We start from the raw sequence: 22,422 nt of genomic DNA on the forward strand, positions 1-22,422 counted from the left end.
CTGCCTCTTTGCAGGAGATGCAATTACAGGGAAAATGTTTGGAAGTAACATACATATTCAAAATGGGGAGCATGGTCAGTAAATCTTCTCAACAGAATATTGTGCAATCGTTTAAAGTAACAACTATTAAAGGCTTTAATAGGGAAATGATACAATGCAAAACAATAATGCTATTGTATCTCTGCTTAAATTAAACACAAATTATGTAGAGGAATTCTCTGGCCCTCTAGTGGTTAGGACTCCACACTTTCACCACCATGGCTTGGGTTCAATCCCAGACTGAGGAACTAAAATCCCTCAAGCCACATGGTGAGATCGAAAGAATAAATAGAAAAAATTATTATGGTATGGACCTAACAGAAGCAGAAGATATTAAGAAGACATGGCAAGAATACACAGAAGAACTGTACGAAAAGGATCTTCATGACCCGGATAATCACAATGGTGTGATCACTCATCTAGAGCCAAACATCGTGGAATGTGAAGTCAAGTGGGCCTTACAAAGCATCACTACGAACAAAGCTAGTAGAGGTGATGGAATTCCAGTAGAGCTATTTCAAATCCTGAAAGATGATGCTGTGAAAGTGCTGCACTCAATATGCCAGCAAATTTGGAAAACTCAGGACTGGCCACAGGACTGGAAAAGGTCAGTTTTCATTCCAATCCCAAAGAAGGACAATGCCAAAGAATGCTCAAACTACCGCACAATTGCACTCATCTCACACGCTAGTAAAGTAGTGCTCAAAATTCTCCAAGGCAGGCTTCAGCAATACATGAACCGTGAACTTCCTGATGTTCAAGCTGGTTTTAGAAAAGGCAGAGGAACCAGAGATCAAATCGCCAACATCTGCTGGATCATGGAAGAAGCAAGAGAGTTCCAGAGAAACATCTATTTCTGCTTTATTGACTATGCCAAAGCCTTTGACTGTGTGGATCACAAGAAACTGTGGAAAATTCTGAAAGAGATGGGAATACCAGACCACCTAACCTGCCTCTTGAGAAATCTGTATGCAGATTTGGAAGCAACAGTTAGAACTGGACATGGAACAACAGACTGGTTCCAAGTAGGAAAAGGAGTCCGTCAAGGCTGTATATTGTCACCCTGCTTATTTCACTTATATGCAGAGTACATCATGAGAAACTCTGGACTGGAAGAAACACAAGCTAGAATCAAGATTGCCAGGAGAAATATCAATCACCTCAGATATGCAGATGACACCACCCTTATGGCAGAAAGTGAAGAGGAGCTAAAAAGCCTCTTGATGAAAGTAAAAGAGGAGAGTGAAAAAGTTGGCTTAAAGCTCAACATTCAGAAAACGAAGATCATGGCATCTGGTCCCATCACTTCATGGTAAATAGATGGGGAAACAGTGGAAACAGTGTCAGACTTTATTTTGGGGGGCTCCAAAATCACTGCAGATGGTGATTGCAGCCATGAAATTCAAAGACACTTCCTCCTTGGAAGAAAAGTTATGACCAACCTAGTAGCATATTCAAAAGCAGAGACATTACTTTGCCGACTAAGGTCCGTCTTATTCAAAGCTATGGTTTTTCCAGTAGTCATCTATGGATGTGAGAGTTGGACTGTGAAGAAGGCTGAGCACCGAAGAATTGATGCTTTTGAACTGTGGTGTTGGAGAAGACTCTTGAGAGTCCCTTGGACTGCAAGGAGATCCAACCAGTCCATTCTGAAGGAGATCAACCCTGGGATTTCTTTGGAAGGAATGATGCTAAAGTTGAAACTCCAGTACTTTGGCCACCTCATGCGAAGAGTTGACTCATTGGAGAAGACTCTGATGCTGGGAGGGATTGGGGGCAGGAGGAGAAGGTGATGACCGAGGATGAGATGGCTGGATGGCATCCCTGACTCAATGGATGCCACTCTGAGTGAACTCTGGGAGTTGATGATGGACAGGGAGGCCTGGCGTGCTGCGATTCATGGGGTCGCAAAGAGTCGGACACAACTGAGCGACTATAACTGATTATAGGATATATCCAAGGACTTCATGGGAATATAAATAAATTAAAACTTTTTGTTTTGGAAGATGATCACATTCTTTTGTTTTCAGTTCAGTTCCAGGCCTCCCTGTCCATCACCAACTCCTGGTGTTCACTCAGATTCACGTCCATCGAGTCAGTGATGCCATCTAGCCATCTCATCCTCGGTCGTCCCCTTCTCTTCCTGCCCCCAATCCCTCCCAGCATCAGAGTCTTCTCCAATGAGTCAACTCTTCGCATGAGGTGGCCAAAGTACTGGAGTTTCAGCTTCAGCATCATTCCTTCCAAAGAAATCCCAGGGTTGATCTCCTTCAGAATGGACTGGTTGGATCTCCTTGCAGTCCAAGGGACTCTCAAGAGTCTTCTCCAACACCACAGTTCAAAAGCATCAGTTCTTCGGTGCTCAGCCTTCTTCACAGTCCAACTCTCACATCCATAGATGACTACTGGAAAAACCATAGCCTTGACTAGAAGGGCCTTAGTTGGCAAAGTAATGTCTCTGCTTTTGAATATGCTACTAGGTTGATCACAACTTTTCTTCCAAGGAGGAAGTGTCTTTGAATTTCATAGCTGTAGTCACCATCTGCAGTGATTTTGGAGCCCCCCAAAATAAAGTCTGACACTGTTTCCACTGTTTCCCCATCTATTTACCATGAAGTGATGGGACCAGATGCCATGATCTTCGTTTTCTGAATGTTGAGCTTTAAGCCAACTTTTTCACTCTCCTCTTTCACTTTCATCAAGAGGCTTTTTAGTTTCTCTTTGCTTTCTGCCATAAGGGTTGTGTCATCTGCATATCTGAGGTGATTGATATTTCTCCCGGCAATCTTGATTCCAGCTTGTGGGTAAGATAAATTATTATTGCTCACAGTTGGTAATCCATACTGTGGTGATCTATATGATTTATTAAATTATGCTTGGAATGAACATATTACCGTATTTGTGCTGACCATGTTAGTCTGTCTACTAAGAGAGTTCAAAAAAAGGCCATAGTTGTGACGATAACACTTTGTTGAATTTAGAACCCAAAGAGACTATTGGTTATTTTGTATTATTAAGAAGCACGCCTGTGGTTTTAGGCCTTTGCAATAAAATAAAAGCAGTATGTGTATTATATTTCCTGCCGTAAGATCAGACTACACAACCCTGAACGTTCCCAGCTTTTCTCAGCTATGCTTATGGGAGCTAACTGGAGCTTGAATAGAGATTATTTGTTCCTCAGCCTGGATTCTCTCTGTGCCTGTTGGCTCAGGTGGGATAAATACTGTTGAGAGTTCATAAGGTAGTCGCTGAATTACAGTTAAGTAACAAAGTGTTATCATACAATGACTTGCTCTTCAACATTCTCAAGAGAAATGCCGGTTCTCTAAACGAGTTAGCCCGCACTCGACACAGAAAATGGCAGAAGCCTAGTCTACTCCGACGCCATGGCTTATGATCTGGGTTCGTTTATTTACGCCTTGGACAGGAGCCGGACCGGGAGTTGGAGCGAAGCTGCTTCTCGACGCTCGACTGCGGTTCCCTGAACGATTGCTTGGGCGCTCCTCCTTTGAGGTCTGGGGCGTTCGTCTATTCGGTGATCTCCTGCGCCGTCTTCTCGCTTGATGTCTCCCGAGCGGCGGCGGCGGCGGCGGCGGCGGCGGCGGCGGCGCCGGGTCGAAGGCTGTCTTGTCCGCGAGGCCCCCGCGCTCAGGCTGCTTTCTCCCGCCGGTCGGCGGAGCGGACCCCTCGCTTCCTTCTTGCCTCTCCTTCTAGTGCGCGGTTCAGTCCACCCGTTGGGCTGCAAACCGAGCCCCCGCCCGCCTTGCAGGTAGGCCCAGGAGGAGCCTGGGAGGCCCCGGCCCGGCATCCTTCGGCTGCCGGGTTCGGAAGACCTTGGCGCCGGCGGGTGGGTGGGCGGGAGGGCCGGTCGGCCGCGGAGACTCGGGCAGAGGAGGAGCTACACGGCGGCGGCGTTCGGGGGCGCGGTCGGAGAGGCGGCTGGCAGCGGAGGGAGAAGCCGGAAGGAAGGAGGGATGCTGGGGTTGCCGCCTGGAGTGGCCCGGGAGGGAGGGTTCGTTGGGTCCGGGGAGGGTGTCGGTACCCCCAGTGTTTGGGGGAAGCCGCTTTCCAGGAACGGATAGAGCTTTGCGCGCTTTGGCCTCCCGCCCCCCAAAGGCTCCGGGTGTCACGACTCAGTTGTACTGGGGGACACTCTCCGAGTCCGGCCTTCGAAGGGACCCTTGACTAGGTGGAGGCTTGAGGCCGCAGGGCCCTCCGGTTCCTCTGAGCCAAGTGTCACGTTCTCGCCTTTTTTTGGGTAGGGAAACAGGTTCATTTGGGACGTGACTTTCCCCGTATCCAGCAGAGATCTTTAAATGCACCGTGAGTTCATTTTTTCGTTGTTTACCAGTTCACTGTGTGTCCCTCCCGCCCGCCCCCCGCCATACTTAACCCGTCATTTTATCCACATAGTGATTTGTCGTTTGATCGTCTCTCTAGTCCCTCCTTCCGAGGAATATAGGTAAATTCCGTCCCTTTAGACTTCAGAAGTAAAGGGAACACGCAGCCTTGCGGCTGGTTTTGCTTTGAAAGTCTGTATCATTTTAGCGGGAGGAGTCATGACAATTTCTTTTTGTTTCTTGACGTAAAATTTTGTTTGCTGTCTGGTTTACTTTCGCGTTGATACTTTCTGTCTCCTTCCTCAGCCTGTTTCTCACTGGAAGTCTTTCAACTGTGGTGTTAAGTACTTAATGTCCTGAAGAGGATGGTCAAGATTTTGAAGTCAGATATTTGTCCTGAGAGACTGCTTTCTAGGAAGAATCCAAATAAAACCTAAGGAGTCGCTTTTGTGCCGGTGTTGTGTATTTCATTAGTGACTTAGTTACTGCATATACTAGAGTTTAAAAGGCTATGTGTAGAAATCATTCAAATATTGATATATTTAAATCGAAAGTTTAAATATGGGAACTCCATTATCTTTTCCTTTTCTCTCCTAGCCCGGAAACTTTGGAGACTAAATGTTCTTCCTCGTTTTATTTTCATTGGATTTAGTGGCATGATTCTAATTTGTGTAATTTCTTTGTTGAAAAAAATAATCAACCTAGAGGTCATTCTAGGTTGAATAAGTATTTCCATAGTACAAATTTAGAATCAGTAGGAGTTGGGTTTTCTTAAGGGAGAAGAGACTAAATTTGTAGTCCTTGGAGTGAGACTATACAAGTCTATGTACTTTAACAAATTTAGACTTCTCACATGACTTTTGGAAGGATTATTGTTTTTTCTTTGTATTATCATTATCATCATCATTTTAGTGAGGTCAGCAGGATTTAAATGTAGGGCCCTTGATCTTGAGTGATTTCCTAATTGCCAGATCCTGAGTGCTCCCTGGAAGAGATTAATGAAGAGTCATTAGACTGTCTTTATGGAGAATCTATATTGGGAAGTTAGGCTAATGTGTGTTCTCTGAAAAAGTTTCTATGACAGAAGAGAATTTAATATCGGAGAAAAGAATTTAGAGGGCTTCCCCAGTTCGATCCCTGATCTGGGAAGAACCTCTGGAGAAGTAAATGGCAAACCACTCCCATACTCTTGCCTGGGAAATCCCATGGCCTGAGGAGCCTGGCAGGCTACAGTCTATGGGGTTGCAAAAGAGACACAATTTACTGAACAATGACAGCAAAGAATTTAGAGAAGGGAGGGACATATTCCCCTGGAGATTGATAGGTTCTGCATAGAATTTAGAGTTAGTGGCTCCTGATGAATGCTAAATAAGAAATGAAATTCGCTGTAAGTGTCAGGAAGAAATTTTGGGGTATTTTGTTATGCTTCCATGGAAAGTAATTAGCAGAGGTTTAAGTTGAGTTGAAGAGGACCAGGAATTTGGTTGTGGTGGAAAGGGATAGAGCTTCTTATCAGCTTCCCCCTGCTTTGTGGTAGATGTTCACTCAACTTTTACCTTTCTGGGTTAGATCTTGTGTTCTGCTAATGTCAGGTCAAGCTCTCTTCTGGCCTTTTCAGAATTTACAAATTCCGAATGTGGCTGAATTATTCTGTCTTCTCTTTTAGTAAGAAAGTTCTTGGGGATTGTTAAAGATGTGAACTTCTTTGAATGTCTTTTAGAACTTATCCTGAAAGGAGTTATGTATACCACTTGAAAAAGACTAGTTATATATATATCACTTGAAAGCAGTTGGTTATTTTTATTAACAGAATAATAGCTTAGTTTTATACTGTATAATTTTCAAAATATTTTCAAGTTGTGTTAGGTTACTTATGAAACTTTTATCCTTTTGATCACACTCCTTTATGCTGCTTATTAATACTGAATCCAAACATTTATGGTCTTCAAGGACCTTCATGAATGTTGACAATTTACATTGGTGGTTTAATCTCAGTCTTCTCATTTATCTAACTCTTAAAAGACTTGGAAGAAACAGTTTGTTGTTCGTACACTGCGTTCTCTTTTTTAAAGATACTTCTCAGCCCTGATCAAGTTATTTTGGAATGGGATGCAAATCTTTTTGCCCAGTGGTTTGGTTTACCAAAAAAAAAAAAAAAACCTAAGGTTTTTTAAGTTCCTTTAATCATAGTCATGCTTGTTTCTTTCTCCAATTGTTCCTCATAAACCCAGAGAGAACTTTCTGTTTCTTGTCATATTTTTTTGTTTGTACGGAAGTGCTGTGGTACCACCTCTGCTGCGGCTTGGGGATATAATTGATGTTTTATATTTTCAAACCCCTCCTCCCCCCGAGTTAATTAGATCAGGTTTTTTGGTCCCTTTTTCTCGAAGCTAAAATTAGTTACTGATAGATAAAAATTTTGTGATCAGTTATTGTCAATATATTTATGTGTCAGTAGTATGCGGCAGTGGAGAAGGAAATGGCAACCCACTCCAGTGTTCTTGCCTGGAGAATCCCAGGGACGGGGGAGCCTGGTGGGCTGCCGTCTATGGAGTCGCACAGAGTCGGACACGACTGAAGCGACTTCGCAGCAGCAGCAGCAGTATGCGGCAGTCTGCCAAAGCAGTGTGGCTGGAAGAAAACAGATTAAGGAATCAGGCGGCCTGGGTTTAAGTCCTGGGTTTACCATGTTGCTAGCTGAGAAATCTTATACAGACTATTTAAGGAGGCCATAGGGAAGGTTACTTTCCATTATTGAGCATTACTGTGTCGTGTTCTTTGCAAGTGTTAATCTCACTTAATGCTCAGAACAGTCCTTGAAGGTACATGTTATTTTCCCCATGCATACTCAGATCACAGAGAAGTAGATGATTTGTCCCAGATCACACAGCACATGTGTAGCAGAGGCAGGACTCAAATTCAAGGCTTTGAGTGCTTTTATGTGTCTGTATTGAAAGAATGGCAAAGATAATGCTACTATTGTAATAACTTCTGTTGATAAAAAGATACACGAAGCTGCTTTGAAAAGATAAGGTGCTCTTCCAATGTTAACGTCCGTGCAGTCTTGCAGCAACAATGACTTGATGTCGTCTGGGTTCTCAGTCCGCTTGCTTCTTTGAAGGCAGCATTGTGCCTGACAGTCATGGAAAATAGAAGCAACAAACATTAAGTGCCCTGGAGAAGCTTACTAATGTGTTTGTGTCAACGAGCATGTCCTTGGAAGTGCGAGGGAGTGAAGTTTTAGGTGCTGCCTGTGACTGCCTCTATTCCAGTTAGTCCTGGCTTGTTTGTGGATGAGTGTAGCCTTTTCTGGCTTGTTCTCTGTCTCTTCCTTTGCTCTTAGGGTTGATAATCTTCACTTCTTCACCTAAACTTTCTCCTTTCTTCACTGAGCATTGTTGTGGTACTGTGTTTTTGTCCTGAGGTATGAAATACTCCAGTCAGACCTTTTGGAACTCTTTCTTGATTGCAGCTGTATGTTTCAAGCCTTACCTTTTCAGACTTTTATTCATCTAACAAATAATTATGGAAGGCGCATTAGATGCTGGGGTACAAAAGTAAGACATGAGTGTTCCTGACCTGATGGAATTAATTTGAGTGGGGAGCAGAATTGACCAGGTATCTGATAAAGATTGAAATTTAGGCTGTGCTGTAAAGGAAACAGACAAGGGCTGAGGGGGAGAGAGAGATGAAGGCATGAGGAATGCATTGGGCGTTTGTGGGAGTTGACACTAAGTCCCCTAAAAAGTTGCAATCACAACATACCACGATTCAGTGAATTAAAGTTCTACTGTTGCCATTACAATGGAAGTCTTCGTAGATTGCTGTATGTAATGTTTGTCTGTTAATGTATGATAACACTGGATTTGGCTTAGTAAAGGATAACCGTGACTTAATGAATATCCAGGATGCTTGACTACTGAATTTTAATTTTTACTTTTTACAGTTTCCATTTATTAGTTTTTTCCCAAAAAAAGCTATTCTTTGAAAGTTGAGTTCAGTGAATTTGAAAACTGTGTACGGGCCTTCATATGTTCATAGCAGGGAATAAACTGAAGTATTTAGCTTTATGTAAAGGGAGAGACTTGGGGTTTCCCTTATCACTCAGCAGGGAAGAATCTGCCTGTAATACAGGAGCAACAGGAGGCTCAGGTTCTATCCCTGCCTGGGTCAGGAAGATCCTCTGGAGGAGGGTATGGCAACCCACTCCAGTATTCTTACCTGGAGAATGCCATGGACAGAGGAGCCTGGTGGGCTACAATCCATGGGGTCGCATACGAGTTGGACACAACTGAAGCGACTTGGCACGCTCGCAGAGGGAGAGACTTAGGAGAATTGTGAAATTAGGAGAGGGAAAATGTAGGCTGCTGTTGAGTGTGTATATATTAATAATAATACCTACAATCTTGTTTGGTACTTTCCCTTCAAGAAATTAAAAGCATTTTGCAAACATTTTTTTAGCTACTCACTGGAATCATATTTATGTCTGCAGAATTAACTCAGGCAAATTTCACATTTCATGATTTCATTGTTTGTTTATTTCTACTTCCCAGGATAGAATGTATATTCTCCCATGAACCAAAATTACGTTGCTGTAGGTATATATGCCAATGATATAATGAAACATCTGAAATTTTGCCAAGTTGGAGAGGATTTACATGTGTCCTTGATTTGGGGGAGAGAATCGGAGTTTTCAGTCTAGCTGACCCGTGGAAACAAGGCAGAAGAACGTGTCTCGCCAAACTCTTGGAATAATAGCATTGTGGTCCTGACTGAAGGCAGGCAGTCCGAGTCCAAATCACAGTGCCAGCACTTACTAGCTCTGTGACTTGGGCAAGTTACTTAACCTCCCTGTGCCTCCCCTCATCTGTAGAACATCAGACGGTGGTTGTGAGAATTAGCTGCGTTGACATACGTGCAGCGTTTAGAATAGCACATCTCACTGTACTCTCCAGCTGTCAGATTGTTTTCAGTATCATTACAGCGAGCTGAAGACTATATGTTTTTCAAAAGCAGAACAGATAATAGTGATGCAGAGATTGAAGTTCAGGGTCTTTTGAGAAAGCTTGAATGAGAATTAGGAATAAGGGACAAAGCACATAAATTGTCCCTCCTTCCCCTCAGCGTCCTTCTGAATAACTTAAAGTAAGAGGATGAGCCTTTGCTGGAAAGGAGGAAACCACCAAAGCAACAGTGTTTGAAAGGATTCCAGATACAAGATAGATGGCAAAACTTGGAGGATTTTGTAATATATGTAGCAAAACAGTCCAGAGCTATTTTAGGAACAGAAAAACACTTCTTTGCAAAACAGGTAGAAAATATCAGTATCTAATATTTCAACTAATACTAGTATCTAGTAAAGTTAGATGAATTTTACCATATATTTTGGACTGTGGTTGGTGCTTGAAGGATCTTGAAGAGAATGATTAAAGTTGTGGAAGAGGGTGATACTTTAGGGAAAAGTCAAAGCTACCAAGTCTCCTTGGGTAAATTTATGGAAAAGTGAACTGTGTTTTTGCTTAGCTATGAAGACTGAGCGTCCAGTCAAGTTAGTTTTTTTAAATTACTCTTATCGCTTTATGCCATTATAAACTTGAGGTTTCTTCAGTCTTTGCGTTAACTGTTCATGTCTTTATCTCCAAATCTCTGTAAGATTCCTGCTGTATCATTTACAAAAGCCTGTTAAGATGATAGTAAAGTCTTTTCCCAGTCACTCATGCAGGGAGTGTCTCCCGAATGCCTCTGTGGTGGTGGTCTGTGGCGGTGGTCAGAGCCCGCGCTCACTGAAGCACTTCGCAGCAGGTGCTGTCCTTGATGTGCTGCGTCACTGACTCTCTTCATTCTTAGGACAGCCTGATGGTGTGGGGGCTTTGGCTCTCTCCATTTTACAGATATGGACATGGTGGCACAGAGAGCTTAGGCAGTTGGCTCAAGGTTATGGAGCTCGAAAGGGGCAGAACCAGGATTTGAATCCAAGCACCCTGGCTCCCCCACTCCTGATCCCTAAATTATTCTGATTCTACTTTAAACAATTCTAAACTCTCTAAATTACTGCTGCTATACCAGGACTACAGTGGGGGGGAGGGACAACCATACTGTTTATGCCCTTATGGAGAGGGTGATCCAGAGGCGGAGAGAGACAGCAAACAAAAAATACACAAATATATAATTATATAGTGTGCAGAGTTTTATGATGGAAAAGTAAAAAGGATTATAGTGGGGGGCATGAATTATATTGGAGCCTTGGGGGAGATTTCTCTGAAGAAGTGAGGTTTAGGCGGACCTGAGAAGGACGAAAGGGGAGTGGAAGGGAATAGTATGCGTGAAAGCCTTGGGGTGGGAAAGAACTTGGCACGTTGGAGAACCCGAAAGACGCCTGGTGTGGTTTGAATGCAGTGAGCGGGAGGGAGAATGGGGGCATAGGGAGAAGAGAGAGACTTAGGCAGGACTGTGTCAAGGATGCTGTATTTTCCCCCTCAGTATAATTGGAAGCCTTTGAAGGTTTTAAGTGTTGTGACCTAATACATGATTTTTTAAAAATTATTCTGGCTACATTGTGGAAATTTTTGGAAATCTTTGAGGGAAAAAATTGGAAATTGTGGAAAATCTGGAAGAGGAGGAAGTTGGGGGACGTCTAATAATTAGGGTGATTTATAGGGGTCCAGGGGCTTCCCAAGGAAATGGCACCCCACTCCAGTGTTCTTGCCTGGAGAATCCCAGGGACGGGGGAGCCTGGTGGGCTGCTGTCTATGGGGTCGCACAGAGTTGGACACGACTGAAGTGACTTAGCAGCAGCAGCAGCAGCAGGGGCTTCCCATGTGGCACTAGTGGTAAAGAGCTAGTGGTAGTTCTTCCCAGTGGCAAAGAACCCACCTGCCAACGCAGGACACACCCGAGACACCGGTTGGATCTCTGGGTTGGGAAGTCTAACCTGGAGGAGGGCATGACAGTCCACTCCAGTATTCTAGTCTGGAGAATCTCTTGGACAGAGGAGCCTGGCGGGGTACAGTCCATGGGGTCGCAAAGAGTTGGAAGCGACTGAAGCAGGTTAGCCCGCGCGCATGTGCAGTGGTCCAGGCAAAGAATGGTGATGGTTTGGATTAGGCTGTAGGCATAGGAGATGGAGGAAGGTAGATAACAGTAGATATTTTAGAATGAGAACAGGAAGACTTAATGATGGATTGGATATGTGGGAAGAGAGAGCTATCAGGTGGGATTCCCAGATTTCGGGTGTGAGTATCTAGGTAGATTAAATTGCTAGTTCTGAGATGGAAGCATAGGAGGAGGAGGAGATTCCAACTATTAGGAAAATTGAGGGGAGGCCTCAATTTCAGTCGTGCTCAGTGTGGGTTATCTGTGAAATAATACAAATGGAGACATCAAGTAAGCTGTTACTGAGCTAATGCTTAGAAGTGGTGCTGGAAATAAACCTGGATGCCCGTGGTATATAGGTAGTTAGGGTTAAGGAAAATGGATGCATTTACCCAGACGAAAGGTGTCCAAGACTAGGATTAGGAGATCTCTCAGCACCAAGCTCCTAGGAATTTCAGAGGAAATCTCAAAAACTGAGAGAGGAGCATGTTTCAAAGAGGAAGTGACCCCCTATATTTTGTTTGATTTAGCAAAATAGAGATCACTGATGATCGTAGCAAGAACAGCGTTGAAGAAGTGAAAAGGGAGGAAGTGGAGATGGTTGGTGTACTTTGATGATTAGCATGTCTGTTTTCCTATAAGAAGTAAGACTTTGGGACTTCCCTGGTGGTTGGACTCCAGGCTCCCGATGCTGGGGGTCTGGGTTTGATCCCTGGTCAGGGAACTAGATCCCTCATGCCACATCTAAGACGTGATGCAGTCAAATAAATGAATAAATTTTTTTTTTAAAGTAAGACTTAAAGAAGTACCATTAGAACGTCCAGGAGCATAGGAACCATCCCATTTCATTTTGGTGTCCTTGGCTGCTTTAACCTTGGTGTCTTGCAAAAAAGTTGTATTAAAGCAGAAAGGGGAGAGGGAATGAGGAGATTTGCAATGATGAGATAACGATTCTCATGGTCTTTATATGTGGCCTCAGAGTTTAAGGCTTAGGTACTTTTCAGCTTTGCGATCATTAGCCTTTCTGTCTTACTCCCTACCTAGTGGGTCTTTTGTACTTCAGTATTATTGGTTTTTTAAAGCTCATTCCATAGCTAATTAGCTGATATGCTTGGTTATTTATTTTATTTCTCTTTAGTCATTCACCTGGTTATTGACTCTTCTTTCTATGTAGGATGCTGTGTAATTATGACTATAGACTTTATTTCAGTTTCTGCTTTGCTTGCCTTTTACACACTCTCTACTCAAAGTCTAATTGGGTTTATTGAGGTAATATTAAACATTTTGGCTACTATTCTACCTAGAGTTTTGTATGATGACTTTCCTGGGAAAGGCTAAGGATTTTATGGTAATTGTGCCCGTTAGTTCTCCTAGCAGTTTTTTTTTTCTTTTAAAATAATTTATCGAGGTAAAATTCACATAACACAAAATTAACCATTTTAAAGTGAACAGTTCGGTGGCATTTGCATAATATTTTGCAACCTCTACCTCTGTCTAGTTTCAAAACATTTCCATCATTCCAAAGTAAATCCTCTTCCCAGTTGAGCAGTTTTTAAAAATTTTTTCTCCCCCTGAAACCCAACAGTCTGCATTCTGTACACACACACACACACACACCCACCCCCACCCACCATAATTTGTTGATCCATTCATCTGTTAACAGACATTTGGACTGGTTCCACCTTTGAATATTATGAATAGGGCTACTGTAAACATGAATGTGTGTGTACTTTTCTCAGTTGTTTTGGGTATATACCTGGGAGTGGAATTGCAGAGCCCTATGCTAATGTAATTGTTAATGATTCTTTCTGAAATGTAGGGATCAAAGCCAACACCTGTGGTTTCTGTAGAGAGTGTGTGATTTGTGAGTTGTTGGCTTAGATTGGGATTGAGACTCTCTTTCCTGTATGTTTAACTTTTTCAGGAACTGAGTTCTCCGTTACTGGTTTTTATTCTTTGCATTTTACTGATGGCATAATTGAGGTACAGCGTCTGCATGGTTTTAACTTCCTATCATCTTCAGAGCAAGTCAGTGATGGAACTGGTAGTTTAAGGCTCTTAATTATGTCCTTTGTCTAGGTGACCCATTTAAAGCCATGTTGCATTTACATGAAGTTGTTTGAAATAGGCTTCCTATATTTTATAATCTCTTGAAGGGATGTTGTTCAGGTGGTGTTAAGCAGATGTTCTCTTTCCATAGTGGACAAGACAAGAGGAGATGTGTTTTAATTGCAACAGAAGGGATATTGATTACAAATTAGAAAGAACTTCCTGACTACAAGATACTTTCATGTTAACCAAGAAGGGTTGTGAAATATCTTTCCCAAAGACTTCGTAAAGATCTTTCTAGGATGATGTCGGTGTGGGCTTGTTAAGAAATGAGGGCAATGACAAAGATGACTTGCTGAGGTCCCTGTTAACCCCAGGAAATAGTAGTGTGATGGTTAATCAGGCAGTGTTGCTGGCATTTTAATGAGTATATTTTCATTTTCCTTATGAAGAAATCATCATTACACAGTAGGTGAATTGCTCAAGGTCTCCTGGTGAAATAGAAGATTAGCATTCTGAACCTTCTTGGCTCACATGTTGAATGCTTAGGGATGTGTTCTTTATTATAAATTAGCCTTTTCATAATGGTATGATGTATTATTGTTGTGATTCTTCCCTAAGCTGTAGGGATCAAAGCCAACACCTGCAGTTTCCATAAAGTTGGTGATTTGAGAGTTGTTGGTCGGGCTTAGATTGGGACTGAGAACCTTTTTCCTGTGAAAATGGACTTAGTCTCCTGCTATGCATACAGAAAAGGGAGCACGTTTTCAGTAGCAGACTAAGAGAATAGATTCTTTTTTTAAATGTATTTTTAATTGGAGGATAATTGCTTTACAATGTTGTGTTGGTTTCTGTCCCTCAGCAGCGTGAACCAGCCGTGAGTATACCCATATATCACCTCCCTCTAGAGCCGCCCTCCCACCCCCACATCCCGCCTCACTAGGTCAGATAGAGCACTGGGGCTGAGCTCTCTGTGTTGTGTAGCAACTTCTCACTAGCTGTCTGTTTGACACATTGTAACTTTTACACACTGTAACATATGTAATTCAGTGCAGCTCTTTCATTTCCTCCCACCCTCCCCCGCTCCCCCTCTGTCCACAGGCCCCTTCTCTACCTCCGTGTCTCCACTCCTGCCCTGCAAATAGGTTCATCCATGAGGCGGTAGATTCTTAGTGGCGACTTTAGGAAGGGCCAGGTTAATGTTGCCTGGGTGAAGGTGCCCATGAGATCGGCCCATTTTTGTGGTGCTTGGAGGAATAGGAGCCAGAAGATGGGCAAAATGAACATTAGATTCTGTTGTAGAACATAAGCATAAAATTACTCATTAAATGCAGTATTAAGTTGCCAATTTATATGCTCAGCTCAGGAAGTGCCAAATTTAAGGTGCTTAGAACAACACTAACTCATTTGCGTGACACTTTTGGTCTGTGTTATGGTGCCTTATAGGGTATCTCAGGTCTGCTAGGATAGTTGTGCTCTGAGATCCATGGGTCATTGACTGGAAACTTGGCTGGGAGGGAGTATTACCGTTGGTCTCTTTAATGAAAGGTTTGCTAGGTTATTTATTTTAGTTGAGCTATGGGAGCATTTACTTGTTTATGTCTCTGCTACTGAAAATACCATCAAATTGAGCTTTCTTGAATTGGCAACAACCATTACCTCTGCAGGATAAAAGAGAGGGGAGCCAACTTTTGAATACTTACCGTATTCTGGGAAGTTTATATTTGTTCCTTCACTTAGTAGTCATAAGAAACCTATAAGGTGGATGGCAACATCTCTGTTGTAAAGGATAAGAAAAAGTGATGCCTCATGAGGGATCTCAGGGCTCTTACGAAAATCATGTGGTGCGGCTTCATTGGTTCTCATACGGGTGTGTGTGTGTGTGTGTGTGTGTGTGTGTGTGTGTGCGCGCGTGCGTGCGCGCGCGCGCTCAGTCATGTCTGACTCTCTGGGACCCCACAGACTGAAGCCTGCCAGGCTCCTCTGTCCATGGAGTTTCTGAGATAAGAATACTGAAGCAGGTTGACATTTCATATATATATATATATATATATATATATATATACACACACACACACACACACACATATGGTATTTTTATATTTTATGTTTTATATTTGGTTTGATCTGTTTTATATTTTAGTGTTTTCACATAAGATATCATTTGGACAAAGGATTTTGCTTCTTAAAAAAGGAAGAAAACATGGAAGACCACCAAGGAATCGTGAAAGAAAATTAGTTAAGACAACCCGAAGATGGAAAAGATGGCTAAATTACATAATTGCCATTCAAGAAATAATGTCGACGTTTGAGGCTGCTCGATGTCACAGCCACATGTACAGACAGGACAGATATTCTATTCCTAGGGAGCGTGGAGTGGGAGAAGAGCATGGACTCGAGAGCTTAAATTCTAGCCCGGCCCCTGGGCAGCTGTGGGGTTTGGGGATTCTTTAAACCTGGTGTGCACCAATATACATGACGATATAACACCTTTTTTGAGAGTGTTTATAAGGATAAGGAATAGCATGTAAATACTCTTGAGTGCCTGGCTCATAGTATCAATAGATATCCCCTCAGTACTAGCTATTGCTAAGATACTGATGACGTATGTGGGTGACGGCAATTTTTTAGTGTATTAACATCTCCCGCCCAAATGCCTGAAGAGCTTCTTCCATACCAAGGGTAGGTGGGGTAGAAGTAAAGGGTCTCCTTTATCTCTGTGTGTATATATCTCAGGGGTGCCTAGCATTCCTGTTGGTGATAAAGTTCGTCTTTAAACTGCACCTGATTCATGAATGCGTCTATCGTTGATGAAAAGAAAAACTTCAACATCACTAAGTTTGTTTTCATTGGCCATAAAGAAGAAAGAGTGGAAGGGAATGCCATACAGTGAGTTGAGAGACCTGGGCTTTTTGTCTGAGAGCTGCCCTTGTGAGTCTTATAAAAATGGGCAAGTGGGTTTATACCTTTTTAAGACTCTGTATTCAAAGTGATGTCTAAGTCATATTTAACTCTGTACATCCATGCTTTGATTAAAAACATTCATTTTTTTTCATTGCCAAAATTTCAAAGCATTACAGCATTAAGGAGCTTCCTGCTGATTTGAGCTGGCAAGCTTCCGTTCATACTGAGCATGTCTGGGGCAGTGTTTTGTATAGAAGGCCACTGCACACCTTTTGCCAAGGATCACAGAGAGAAACATGTGACTTGTAGAATATCCAAATGGAACTGAAACTAAGAACAATTGTAAGGAAGCTAATGTGAGAGAGTGTCTCTTGCTTTGGGGCTGATGGTTGGATTTTTAAAACCCACAGCACTTTGTATAACACTTGCCATGTTTCAATATGGCAGTTACAGTTCCAGTATACTGCTGCTGCCTTCAGAAAACTCTGATGTTGGAGACCTTTTCTGTGTTGTATTTGTTGGTTTTTTATCTCTCTGTCACTGTCACCTATAATAGGTCCTGGCACATATATAGTCCCCCCAGACATGCTAACTGGAAAAGCATCTGATAAAGTGGGGAAAGCACTTGTAGCTTTGAATGCCATCTTCACCATGTACTGGCTGTTTGATCACGGGCGAGTAATTTCACATCAAGCCAGCTTTTGGTCTGTAAAATGGCAAAGGGGTAGCAAGGGGCTCTGGAGATGGAGTACGCAAAACATGAAGCCCTAATAGTGGTAGTCTGCACTGTTATTAACAAGATATTTTGCACTTCTGCTTGAAGGGGGAATATATTTTCAGGGAAGCTTGTTGTGGCTTCAGTATGTGGGAGAATTATCCCCTCTTGCAAGTTTTTGCTCAAAAGAAGTCATTTAGCATTTCTTCCTCTGTGGGCCCATAAGGATGGTTACTTGGAGGAGGCAGAGAAGGGGGTAGGATCCTGGAAGAGCTGCTGCAGACCTTGCATTTCTGCAGATCTCTTTAGAATGCCACTTCTATACTGTGCTCTCGCTGAAGGCACCTGACTCAGCGACAGCACGCGAGCATTAGAAACATTTGCCCCAATCAGAAAATATTCTCTACTTGCCATCCTGCTTGGCACTTAAAGGCTCCCCCCCCCCCAGCTCTCTATGATATAGTGATTAAAAAAAGAAGTTGGCCATGTGGCGTGTAGGATCTTATTTCCTCAATCAGGGATTGAACCCATACCCCCTACATTGGAAACACAGAGTCTCAGCCACTGGCCTGCCAGGGGAGTCCCTGTGTAACAGGTAAAGAAGGTAGGCTTTAGATTAACGTATAGTATATATGATCCCATTTTAATACAGAAAACAAAATCTGTTGACCACAGACTGTTGTTTTGCTTGTTGCAAGAGGCATGTGTTACCTTTTGTTTCGTTTTGTTTTGTTTTTCCTTTTTTTCTGATTAGCCTTTGTTTACAGATAGTTTTAGGTTTCAGGCAGTCTTAAGAAATGACAGTGAGATAGATCCCATGTGCCCTGTACCCGTTTTCCTCCAGTGGCAATGGTAGCATCTTCGAAAACCAGAGTACACTGTTAACAGCCGGAGTGCTGCCAGTGATGCAGTCAAGATGCCAGGCGTTTCCATCCCACAGGGTCTCAATGCCCTTTTGTGGTCACTCCCACCTCCACGTCACCATGAGGTGACAGTGCAGTCGATAAAGCTGCAGTAAAGTTTTTGTGCAGAGAATCTGGAAAACATATCCTCCGGGGAAGGCGGCCAGTATCTGCCTCCCCCAGCTCTGTAATCCCACAAGTCTGTCTTCCTTTACCATTTCAAGAATGTCACGTAAATAGAATCATATAGTATGTAACCTTTTTTTTTTTTAATTAAAACTTTTTTGCTGGGGGGCTGCTCCATGGCTTGTGGGATCTTAGTTTCCAGGCAGGAATTGAACCTGGCCCAGGCAGTGAAAAGTACTGAGCGCTAACCATTGGACCACCAAGGAATTCCCAGAATGTAGCCTTTGGGATCGTTTTTTTTTTTTTTTCCCCAGTGCAGTGTAATTCCCTGGACTGTCATCCAAGTTGCATGTATCCTTTTTAATTGCTGGGTAGTATTCCCAGGTTTGGATATGCCTTAGTTTCGTTTAGTGACTTGCCCACTGAAGAACTTCTGAGTTTTTCCCCAGTTCTTGACTATTACAGATAAAGCTGCTATAAACATTTGTGTACAGTTTTTTTGTGTGAATGTACATTCTCTGGATAAATGCCCAAGTGCAATTGCTGGGTCATATGGTATGTATTGCTTTAATAAATTTTTTTTTTAAAGAAAGAGAATTAGAGTTAAAACAACTAGTTCAGTTATTCCTGAACGCTACGTTTCTTTTTTTAATCCTGGCTGCACCAGATCTTAATTGCAGCACACGGGATCTTCAGTCTTCCTTGTGGGGTGTGAAATCTTTAGTTGTGGCGTGCAGACTCTTTAGTTGCAGCATGTGGGGTCTAGTTCCCTGACCAGGGATCAAACCCTGGCCCCCTGCATTGGGAATGCAGAGCCTCAGCCACTGGACCGCCAGGGCAGTCCCTCAAACCCTGCATTCTTGGTGCACATAATTTACTTACATCACTTTCTGGTGTTTTGCTCTAGCATCAAGGCAGTAATAATCATAACACTGTAGTTTTCCTTGTCTCTTTCAACGGATGATCTGTGTGTATATGACGAATAATGATTAACACAGCCTACCGGGGGCAAGTAATGGTTAGCGCAGGTGAGGTGAGCTCCTTTGTAGATAGGGAGGGTAAGTTGTGGGTCTTGTGGAATTACGGCTGTAGCCCTGTGCTCTGACATGGAGTTATTCAGAGTTATTCCTTCTCTCTCTATCTCCTGAATTAACTCTCTGTCACATAGGTGTGAAGATATGAAAAGGGTGTTGTGTTTTTTCTGTGTCTGAGGTTTACTGCTTGTTGTATAGAAGCTGTAGGGCTTCCCTGCTGGCTCAGAGGTTAAAGCGTCTGCCTCCAATGCGGGAGACCCAGGTTCGATCCCTGGGTCGGGAAGATCCCCTGGAGAAGGAAACGGCAACCCACTCCAGTATTCTTGCCTGGAGAATCCCATGGACTGAGGAGCCTGGTGGGCTGCAGTCCACGGGGTCACAAAGAGTCGGACACGACTGAGTGACTTTACTTACTTACTTAGAGTGGTTAGAGCATCTACTTTGGCATCTGATTGAATTTGAATCTCCCCTCCACATGGGCAGATCATTTAACCTTTCTAAGCCTCAGTTTTGTGATTTGTAAATGGGGATAATGGACACGATGTTCATAGTGTCACTGTGAGAAGTAAATGAGATAATGTGTAGAAAAATGCTTAGTTAGCGCTGTCAGGTATGCTGCAAACATTCAGTGAACGTTCCATCAAAGTATTGTTACATTCTACCACTCATCTTTATCAGTCAGTGGATGATAAATGTTGGTGGATAAATATTGGGATCTTACTGCCATATGCGTAAAGGCTTTAAGTTTGCTGTAAGTTTTGAGGTAAGAATGCTTCCTTTGAAGGCTATTTCAAATTTAGTCATATATATGTAGTTATTTTGGAGAAGGCAATGGCACCCCACTCCAGTACTCTTGCCTGGAAAATCCCATGGATGGAGGAGCCTGGTGGGCTGCAGTCCATGGGGTTGTGAAGAGTGGGACACAACTGAGCGACTTCACTTTCAGTTTTCACTTTCATGCATTGGAGAAGGAAATGGCAACCCACGCCAGTGTTCTTGCCTGGAGAATCCCAGGGACGGGGGAGCCTGGTGGGCTGCCATCTATGGGGTCGCACAGAGTCAGACACGACTAAAGCGACTTAGCAGCAGCAGCATGTAGTTATTTAAAAATAGGAAGTGATGTTGGATTATATTGTAGTATTAATTTGAATGAAAATATTTTAACGTTTCTCCTTATTCATATTTTCTCAGGCTCATAGTAATAGAAAAATAGAAATGATTCTGAATTCTTGATTTCCTCCCTTTAATCTGTCACCTCTGAACAACATTACTATTTATATATTCTTCCTAGCATTTATCAGTACTTGAAAGTGTCACTTTTTATTGCATAAATAATCTTATAAGCTCCTTGAGGGCAGGAATGCTTTCATTGGCTCTAGGCTCCTCAGCGCCTAGAGTAGTGCTGGGCGCCTAGATATTCAGTAAACACTTGCTGGCTGGCTGTAATTGCTTTTGCATCTTTCTTGTCCCCCTTAGTGTTTTTTGTTTGGAAATTTGGGGAAATGCAGTCCAACTTCCAGTCAGAGCTTAAAACGACTAGTTTCTTAAAATCCAGTGCCTTATTTTGATTGGCTGAGGAATGTGATTGGCGAGATAGAAGGGGCATCTGGACCTTTTAGCATAAGAGCTCTGCGTTTAATAATTTGACTTCTCCTTTTCCTGAAGCCTTGAGGGAAATTTTTCCTTTCCCTGTTCTAGTCAGCCAAGAACCTGACCTGGGCTGACTCTAACACTGGAGAACACTGAACGCAGTATCTGCTGAGCCAAGGGCTGAGAGTCAAGCTCTGATACTATCTGAAGGCAAAGCCTGAATTCAAATCCTGCTTTGCCTACTGACTCATCTTGCAAACCTGGATGAATTTCTCAGCCTCTTCCAGGTGTACGTTTTCTCATTTGCCTGGTGAGCAATCCTGTCCGTCTGGGCTTGTGAGGACGCCTGATTGAGAGCCCTCAAAGCTTTGTTACGGTGCTGTCGCTATGGTTCCAGGGGTGTCCAGGAACGGCTGGGGACCGTGTGGCGCTCCAGGAAGGAGAGCTGGACTCTCTCGTCCCCAAAGACTACGCAGAAAACAGAAAGACGTGCTCCTTCGTGACTTGAAAGCGGCTTCCACTTCAGCCTCCTAATGTTGTTTGTAGATGAGAGGTATGTTGTTGCCAAAGCCGTTAGGCCTGCGTGCCTGAAGCAGCTGGGGTCCGTTCTCGACTCTGTGGTTAAGCTGTCTTTGTCTCCGTGAAATTTCTTCCATCGAAAGCTGCTCTTTTTTGTCTTTCTCTCTCTTTTGCTAGTAGGAAGTCTCTTGCCACTTTTGTGCACTTAGCAGGAGCCTTCCTGGTCCTGTTGATAGCTTGCGACTTAGAAGTTGAGCTTCAGTTTCTTCTTGGTTCAGTGATTTCTTTCTGTGTTTTTCCAAGAACCTGAAGGGGTTCTTATGGTTTCAGCTCCCTCTTTGCCCCAGAAGAGTTTGCAGGTTAAAAACTTTTCTTTTCATTCTTCTGAGGGGAGAATAAGGAAGATTGTCAATCTCAAATTTGGGTCTTACAGCTTTCTGTTCCCAGTTTTGATCATATTTTGTTTTTGAGCATACTTTCCTGTGTTGCAGACATTAGGTTACATCCTTGTGAGTTACTTTTGGAACCTCTAGTCAGCAAAATCTGTAGCAGAAAAGCTGGTGTTTTGTTCCTCCCCTTTATTATAATAACAATCACTCGAATTTATTTAGTTTCCTATCTTCAGAGCATTTTGAAAGTTGTCAGCTTCTTTGTGATATACCCTTAGTGGTCTGCCTTACACTGAGTTTATATATTTAAAAAGCTTGTTGGGGGGTGTGAATGTAAGAAAAAGAGGTCACATTGCTTGCTTATCTCTTGGTAAATTTGGGCTGACAACCTTTGTACAGGTATTTGATTCACTGTAACCTCTTAGTCTAACTTTCTAGAAGCAGACCAGTTGTATTTTAGAGTGTTTGTAATTCTGAACATAAATGCTGTGCATGTCTGCAGTACAGGTGCAGGTTCTGTTAACATTAAAAAAATTGTTTAGTTTATTTGGCTGTGTTGGGTCTTGGTTGCAGCAAGCGGAATCTTTGTTGCGTCATGCATGATCTTTCATTGCGGTGGGCGGACTCTCTAGTTGAGGCAGGCAGGCTTAGTTGCTCCTTGGCACGTGGATCTTAATTCTCTGACAAGGGATTGGACCCATGTCCCCTGCATTGCAAGGTGAA

At 43.0% G+C, this 22,422-nt stretch overlaps 1 protein-coding gene and 1 non-coding gene across 9 annotated transcripts in view; both read left to right on the plus strand.

Moving 5' to 3' along the window:
* The window catches only part of AMBRA1 (autophagy and beclin 1 regulator 1), a 165,091-nt gene continuing 146,228 nt past the window's right edge, over positions 3,560-22,422 (plus strand). For 3 of the 8 annotated variants that reach the window (XM_018059150.1, XM_018059154.1, XM_018059155.1), the window contains exon 1: positions 3,560-3,808. The gene's annotated coding sequence lies outside the window, so the exon portion shown is untranslated. Of the gene's footprint in view, positions 3,809-3,995; positions 4,363-21,000; positions 21,345-22,422 lie in introns of those variants that run through there. The other 5 variants (XM_018059156.1, XM_018059157.1, XM_018059152.1 and 2 more) reach the window with 4 other exon arrangements.
* Positions 19,413-19,484, plus strand: TRNAW-CCA. The gene has a single exon. It is a non-coding gene; the product is annotated as a tRNA-Trp (tRNA).

The sequence above is a fragment of the Capra hircus genome, chromosome 15 (assembly GCF_001704415.2).
Source record: "Capra hircus breed San Clemente chromosome 15, ASM170441v1, whole genome shotgun sequence".
Classification (NCBI taxonomy): Eukaryota; Metazoa; Chordata; class Mammalia; order Artiodactyla; family Bovidae; genus Capra; species Capra hircus.